Raw genomic sequence first — 8,723 nt, forward strand, 5'->3', positions numbered from 1 at the left:
GGGTCATCGAATCTACTAGTATAAAGAATAAAAGAAAATAAATTTTAAAATTAATGTATAATTCCTAATTAATTAAAGAGGGCTACGATAAGTTCTGGTATATCATTAGCAAGATCAATATGGTTACATGTTCATAACACATATAACTAAAAATGATCTCCTCATTGATATCTCACTATTTTCTCATCATTTTCACTTTTCACATCATTTTCTCTAACTAATCAAAGTCGAAGCCAAAAACTTACGAATACTTATCTAATATCAAAGTATATTTGTTCCGCTAAAGAATTTAATTTTCAAGTATTATTAAAATTCATAAATAAAAATTATTCCTTTATACTATATATATGATGTGTATATATATTTAAATCAAAATTTAATTAGAAAATAGATTTAAGATTATTTGAGTTTTAAAATCGGTATATAAAACTTAAGTAGAAATAGTTATTTGATTAAGATTATTTAAGATCTAAGATTATTTGATTATTTACCATTTTCTCATCATTTACACTTTTCTCATCATTTTCTCTAAACTAATCAAAGATGAAGCCAAAAACTCACAAATATGACATCATATATGTAATAATACAAATAATAACATGTGATCAATTTTAAACGAATATTTAATAAACAAACGAATCGAATATACATTTGGTCAAATTCTAATCGTTAGCAAACTTGAATGTGTTAAATGAACTACCGAATCGAATATGACTGAATAGTTATTTGAGCAATTATCGAACTATTTGTTAATTATTTGGTTTATTTACATCCCTAGATGTAGCAATTTACATAATTTGGTGGACTACTTTTAAAATATTATATATTTGAGGGACTAATATTAAAATAATTCTTAATTTGTTGTGGGGCCCACTTATTAGCAATGAGATAATCAATCACTAATGTTAATTTTTTTTACGATTGACACATTAGCATTGGCGACGGGACGCATCCGTCACCAATGAGTATTGGTGACGGATTCGATCTGTCGCCAATAACTATTGGCGATTGATCACATCCATCGCAAATAAGTATTGGCGATGGATCGAATCCGTCGCCAATACTCATTGGCGACGGATCGAATCTGTCGCTAATGTTTTCCCTTCGCCAATACTCATTGGCGACGAGAAAACATTGGCGACGGGGTGGTTCCCGTCGTCAATGTAAATATTGGTGACGATGTATTGGCGACGGGGTTGTTCCCGTCACCAATGTTTGTATTGACGACGGATTTAAAATCCATCGCCAATACCCCGTTGCCAATACCCAGTTTTTTACTAGTGATAGGAAATGATCAATCCTGTAGCATTTGTGGGATAGGTACTTTACGGATCCGGATGCATGATGGAGTAGTTCGTGAATTAAAGAAGATGAGATTTGTTCCTCAGTTGAAGAAGAATCTTATCTCAGTTGGAGCTTTGGAGGCAAAAGGATTCAATGTGACCTTTGAAGACACTGTAACAAAGGTTACTAAGGGATCTTTAGTGGCGATGAAGGGAGTCCGCAGTCGAAACTGTTAGGTCTCATGTTATGAGCCTACATCTTCTAATCTTGTTTTGATAATTACAAACAATTCCTAATATTATTTGTCTAGTGTTTATGTTTTCTTATTAGGTATTCTAGACAAATAATGTATTGGAGGATGTATGGTATTGAGCCTACACGATCACATCAAATGGAGGTTGGCGGAATAGTGGAGCGAAGCTATGTATTCTAGTCATATTCAAGATCAAGCTTCATCCGTAACCAAGTCAAGCTACAATGAAGATTTATCAAGCTTGGGAAAATTAGTTTAGGGTTTATATAATGTGTGTTAATTCTATAAGCTCAAACATACACACACATATATATTTGTGGTTTTCTCAAATATAGGTGGTTTTATGCAAAATATTATGTTTATGGATTAAAGAATTATTTACACTATTTTTATATCTTGTATAAGTCTATAAATCCATTCTAAAGTGTTTTAAAGTTTTTGTTTAAGTCATTTTGGTAAAATCAAGTTTTCAACATGTTCATACTTATGTGATTTTGCAAAATGATGAGATTTTACAAATGGGAGGTGATTTTTGAAAACCAATTTTTGTAGCATGTGTATTATCATGTTTACAATCATTTTCTAAAGTTTTATATTTTTTTTGAATTTATTTGCTATTTTTAAAGGCACTTTTAAAATCAGATTTTTAGCATGAACAGTGCATGTGCATGTTTATAAGTCGACTTATAAACCCTGACAAGTTGACTTATGAACTGCTCTAGAATGTGAAAAATCTTTCTGTCAAGTCGACTTATACGAACTGTTAAGTCGACTTAGTCTAAGTCGACTTATTAATTTTTCAAGTCGACTTATGACCTGAGTTTTTGAGTGTTAATTTTCTTCTGCAAGTCGACTTATGTGAACTTTCAAGTCGACTTATTTTAAGTAGAATACAAGTTGACTTATAGTGAGTCGAATGCAAGTCGACTTATAAATATGACCATTACACAATAACGGCTATTTCCAGATTCTATTTTTGTGTGGGTTTTTGGTCATTTCCTTAGGGTTTTGGCTGATGTCTTGGGTTGTTATAAATACCCCATTGCATTTACCTCTCCCACTAATCAAAAGAATGTTTTAAAAATAAGTTTTGAAGAGGGTTTTAACAAGAGTTTAAAATTGTTTAAAAGATTATTTAAGTGTTTGAGTTTGAGTTTACAAAGAGGTGGCTTGCTCTTTCAATTGGGAAATTCATCTTCAATCTTCTTCAACCTCTATTGTGTTTAATAGAGAAGTTTTTCTAACTCTATTTTTTAGCAATTTGTTTTTGTTTTTCTTATTATCATTTATTGCTAGTTTGTTAATTGAGTTAGATTTTGTTTATACTCATTTTATCACACACACACCCTATTTGAGCTTGTAGCATTTCATATATCATATATTGGGTTGTCGGATTATGATTTATGAGATTTGGCTTACATTGAGTTCTAACTTATTATAGAGAACATTTTATTGTATTGTGCTTAATTATGAGTTACACGTTGTATCATACTTGTACACCGAGAGGAGTGTGCGGTGATAGACATGGTTATCCCAAGAGGAGTGGCGTTGGTAGTAATGCATAGAGGTAGGTCGTAATTCCGAGCACTTGAGGGAAACACGGGCTAGAGACTAACACTTAGAGGGTGTAGAGTGTGGTTGCAATTGTGTGTATTGTAAAGTTTTCGGTGAACTAGAAAACCGAATTGTGAGGTGTAAACGTTGTTCGGGTGAGCATAGAAAATCCGGTTGTGATAGTGGATTTCTCCCCGGGAGTGGGAGCGGAGACGTAGGACGGAAGGTCCGAACTCCGTGATCATCTTTGTGTGTTAGAGTTTGCATTGGCGTATCTTTTGTGTCTATTGCTTAGTCTATTTTATTTGTCATTGCTCATTGTTTACATTGCCCTATCACATTTGTTTTTGCTTATCCTTGCATATAACTCATTGTGTATCTCATTGTTAGGATATTGCACTTAGTTTATATTGTTTATTCTTACTCATATCACATTGTATATCTATATTGTAAGAGTAATTTTTTAATAAGTTTTAATCGGTATTAATATCTAATAAGATTAGCAATAACCCTATTCACCCCCTCTAGGGTACTTTCAGAAACTTGTATTATCTGAAGGGGAGCACCGAAATTGGCCAGGTTGTTTCAGTTATTTTAGAGGCGGACATGAGCAGGCTTTAGTATTATAGGTTGGGGCACACAGAAGAGAAGTCACTATAGGCTTTGTGCAAGCAGGTGCTATTGAAGGGAGCCAAGAATGGTAAAGTGAAATTCTGTGAGCACTGTGTTCTTGGCAAGAAGACGAATGTGAAGTTCGGGACGACCATTCATAGGACGAGGGGCATCCTGGACTACGTGCACACAGACGTTTGAGGTCCCACCAAGACTGCATCACTTGGTGGTCGTTGGTTCGTCACGTTCGTTGATGACTATTCTAGGCGATATTGGGTGTACATCATGACAAATAAGAGTGAAATCCTACATATATTCATGGAGTGAAAGAAGAGATTGGAACTGCAGACCGGGAGAAAGATCAAGACGTTACGATCCGACAACGACGACGAGTACACATATATAGATCCGCCCCTGTGAATCAGACAATTAATAATTCATTACCATTGATCCATCGTATTCGGAATCATTAATGTTGCGTGTCATCATGTTCACACTAACTTCTCTAAAACATGGAATTAGCCTCGTGCTCTAAAATCTAAATCATTGAATGTTATAAAACGCCGTTGTATGTTCCAGCAAATCTTACCAAACATTTGAAAAGACCTGAAAATGATTTCAAGTCGTTTCTGGGTCTTTCTGTAAAATGCGTTGTTAGATTATCGAAGTAGGTGTTTGGTGTTTTTGTTTGCCAAGAGAAGATGATGGAATCAATAAAAAGTCAGAGGCACAAATGACATTGGCTGCTGGCTGCTGTCGTGGCGGATAGAATCATCACGATGTCGACGCGCTCAAGCTCAAAGCCGGTGGTGCGTCAATTCATGCTGCTGTACTAAGATTCGCGTACAGTATCGTTGTGGTGCTGCGCTAAAATAAATAGACGATCAGCATCGCTCAACAAGCCCCATCTCAAGAATTAAAGACTTTATGCATCGGTACCGCATCTAATAGCAATCATTATTGTTAGGTTGTGTGTCATTTCAACTCATACCTTCATGAATACGCGCGCGCACTAGAAAAAAAGGAAGGAATATGTTGCGTTAGGAGAAGTGACTTAAGGACACATTTTCAGGAACATGGGTCTTGTTTGTTACGCTGCTGCTTTGTTAGAACTTGTAACTCAAGTTTGTCTTGATTTATTTTTTCAGGAGAAGCAGTATTGTAGTTTTGCATCTTATAGTCTCTGCTTTTTTATTTAGCTACTCTTGAATCTTCCTTTTTGATGATCTTACTTTCCTGTATCAGAATTTCCTCACCACTAGCTTTTAGGGTTTCTCTGCAATAATGTGAAAAGTTTAGATTCGTCATATAGTCCGTGTTCTTTCTTTTTTAGCTTGTAAAGAGTTTTGAATTATAGTGAATTAATGCTCTTTTTACAGTATGGTTTATGTCTGCAATTATGTATTAAATGATGCATGGATGAATTTTTTCATCTAAACCTTTTTTCATTAATATCAATTTGAATCAGTCACTTGGGTTTATAGATTTGATTATTCAAGTAATTGGAAAAAAACTCATAAGTTATTAAACGGGTCATTCGAGTTATATGGGTCGGGTCGGGTAACCTGTTTAATAAATGGGTCTGATTGCATTGACCTATTTATTAAACAAGTCGGGTCAGGTCACACTTATACGAGTCGAGTCAACTATGACCCGATCCATTTGCCACAGCTACGTGTTTGACAACTTTGCTTGTCACCCACAGATGAGTTAATTATACGCTAAGTAGAATATGAGCTATAGTGTTTGGTTAAAAAAATTAGGTTATAATCTGCTTTTATGATGAGAGTGTTTGGCAAATTGATGAAGTATAATCCATCATTGTTGTTAAAATAATCAAATTGGATACAAATCTAAATTTAATTATTGAATACACTTTAAAACTATCTCAAATGTTGAGGGGTAAACTTGTTACTACTCAGTCAAACCATACGGTTTACAAGCCACAGAAAAATAAATTGGATTAGGGGAGCTTTTTTTTTTATGCTTATAAGTCAAGATTAGTTGGTTGTCAAACATGTTGTAAGGGGCTATAAGCCAATTTGACCGGTTGTCAAACATGTCCATAATTAAATACCTCAAGGTATGATGTCAGAATGTAATTAATCCGAATTTTTTTTTTTTGAGTTAATTATACAAGATAGTTTTGCATCCTAGCACTATTGAATTCACAAACTAAGTGACAGAAATATAAGAAGAGAAGATGGAAAAAATTGTGCTAGCTATTATTTAATGGGCTAAAACCTGGAATCAATTTGCGGTGCTAAATTTAAAAAAAAAATCTATTTAAATTATTTTTGTAGCAGGTGTGATTTAACCCTACGTTGCTTTACAATTATCTTAAATTAGTATTTAGACCCGTGTAAAGCACGGTTTCTAAAATATTTTCTGTAAATATTGAACATGTTACTAAAATAAAGTATTTTGTTTTAGATATGAAGTAGTAGATGTAATGCAAGAGATTTATGTTTGTTAATAAATGAAAAAAAAAAGAAGCTCGGATCTCGATGTCTGGGAGGCTACGATGTCTGCAGGGATCTGCGACAAGCGTCTAGGGTTGGAGGAAATCTTCGGATCTCCGTCGTCGGCGATGCCCGCTAAGAAGATTTTCTTCTGCGGTTCCCCCACTCGATCCGTTGATTTAGGGTTTGGATCCGACGACAACGTCTCGATCCTCGTTCGAATGTTCCCTTTCTATGGATCGAGAGGTAATTAATCTCCCTAACTTTTGTCGATTTCCCCCCATAATTTTTTTGGTTATTTGCACTTTAATACCCCCAAAGTTTCACTCTTTTTAACTTTAGTGGCCTGAAGCTGTATTTTTCTTATCAAATTCAATAAAACCCGCTAGAGTTTTATAATCAAATTTCTGTTCTTTTTTATTTTTTTTGAGTTCGGAGGAAGTGTTCAATTAAATATCAAAATAGAATTTCAGTATGTTAAAGTTAAAAAGGGTGAAACATTGGGTATTAATAAAGTGCAAATAAGACTGTTTTTAAGGAGTTGGGTTTGCGGTTTCTTTTTTTTTTAATTTTTTAGTCGACTTTCCTTTTCATAAAAATCTGATCTTGATAATAAATTTGGAATATCTGAGAACTAACTCGATTGAAGTTGTCGATCGGTGGGTTGGATTTAGTGGAGCTTTCGGCGCAAAGAATATGTAGTCCTACTGTTGGTAATAGTAGGTGAGTTAATTTGGAGCCAAATTCTGATTCCTAAAACCGAGCAAATCGTTGGCCTCCATGGACTTGATTCCTAAAAGGAATCAAACTATTAGTTTCCGAACGGTTAGCTTAGGGCTTGGAATATAATTAAAAGGAATTTGTTGAAGATCAACACCAGCCTATTTCAAAGTCTAATCTATTTTCAGTCTAAGAAAAATAAAAGCCCAAATCTATTTCATCTAAGCCCAAGATAATGAAAGCTTCTCAACACATATGGAAGAAATATATTTTTAAGAGAAAATTGTAGAAGGATGTAGAAAGAAGATCTTTTAGGAGAAGTGTGTAGAATGTGATAATAATTTATAGCTAGGATTGATCCTTCCACACACTTCCTAGCCCTCTTAAACAACTATAAATAGCGGTATTGAGTTCTCATTTGGGCAAACAAGCAAGCAAGAATTGAGCTTGAGAGCTTGAGTGTGTAGTGTAGCCTTATGTGAGTGTTCACCAAAATAAATGGTTGTGTGGAAGTGAAGTGTTCTTGTAAGAACAAGTATTGTACTCTCTAGTGTTCTATCAATAAAAGTTTTCTTTGTGTAGATGGTTGTATTCTTCAAATTCCATCAAAGTGGTATCAGAGCAAGGTTCGATCTAGCCGGGCCAATCGAAGGTGCTCATGTACGAGATGGTGAACATGATCCAGCCACATATTCCGAAGCTGATGAAGACCAATTACGGCAACTAGAGTATCCAGATGAAAGTCTTGCTCGGCTCGCAAGACTTGTGGGAGCTCGTGGAGAATGGCTACACTGAACCGAAGTCACATGCAGCAGAAACAACTCTCATCGCCACACAGAAAGAATGAGCTGAAGGAGGTCAGAAAAGAGACAAAAAAGTTTTGTTCCTAATATCCCAAGGCATAGATGAATCGGTGTTCGAGAAGTTTTCCAACGCCCTGTCCTCTAAAGAAGCATGAGAGATTTTACAAAAATCCTATCAAGGTGCGAAAAGAGCCAAAAAAGTATGCCTCCAAGCATTAAGAGTTGAATTTAAAAATTTGAAGATGAAAGCTACAGAATCAATATCAGACTATTTTAGTAGAGTTCGGACAATAACTAATCAAATGAAGAGAAATGGAGAAGCAATTAATGATGTAAGAATTATGGAGAAGATACTTAGGATTTTAGACTCTAAATTCAAATATATTATTCTGGCAATACAAGAGTCTAAAGATCTTTTCGAAGTTTCTATTGATGAGCTACAAGGTTCTCTGCAAGCTTATGAACAAGATATAAACATCAGTTCAAATTAAGCGGAGAATTGCAGAGTAAGATGACCATCAAAGAAGATAGTCGAAGAGGACGTGGAGGCTACAGAGGCAGATGCTCCTTTCGAGGTGGCTCAAACTTCCAGCAAGGTCGTAGGAGACGGTACCAAGGAGCCCATGAAAATCAAGATCGAAATGGAGATTGTAGGCGTCAAAAAATGCTAATAGATATCCCAAGCATAGAGAAGATCACTCAAAAATTCACAAGAAAGGATTTCATACTGTTTTGGAAAAATCAAAACAAGTATGAACTGTCTCGCCAGTGAGACAGTCTTGTCTCGCCAGCGAGACAGTGTTGAAATAGTCAAAACTACATTTGTAACTGCCCTACACGTGTCCATTAACTGCCAAGGGACGTGGGAAACATCGTGGCGAAAATCACGTGGATAACTGCCAAAATAACGGAGTTTGAAACGTGGGAGAACAGTTACAGCGAGAAACTGCCATTTTCCAAGACAACATTTACTGTCTCGCTGGGCGAGACAGCAAATTTACTGTCTCGCGGGTCGAGACAGCAAACGCTGTCTCG

This window comes from Asparagus officinalis, chromosome 6 (genome assembly GCF_001876935.1).
Source record: "Asparagus officinalis chromosome 6, Aspof.V1, whole genome shotgun sequence".
Lineage (NCBI taxonomy): Eukaryota > Viridiplantae > Streptophyta > Magnoliopsida > Asparagales > Asparagaceae > Asparagus > Asparagus officinalis.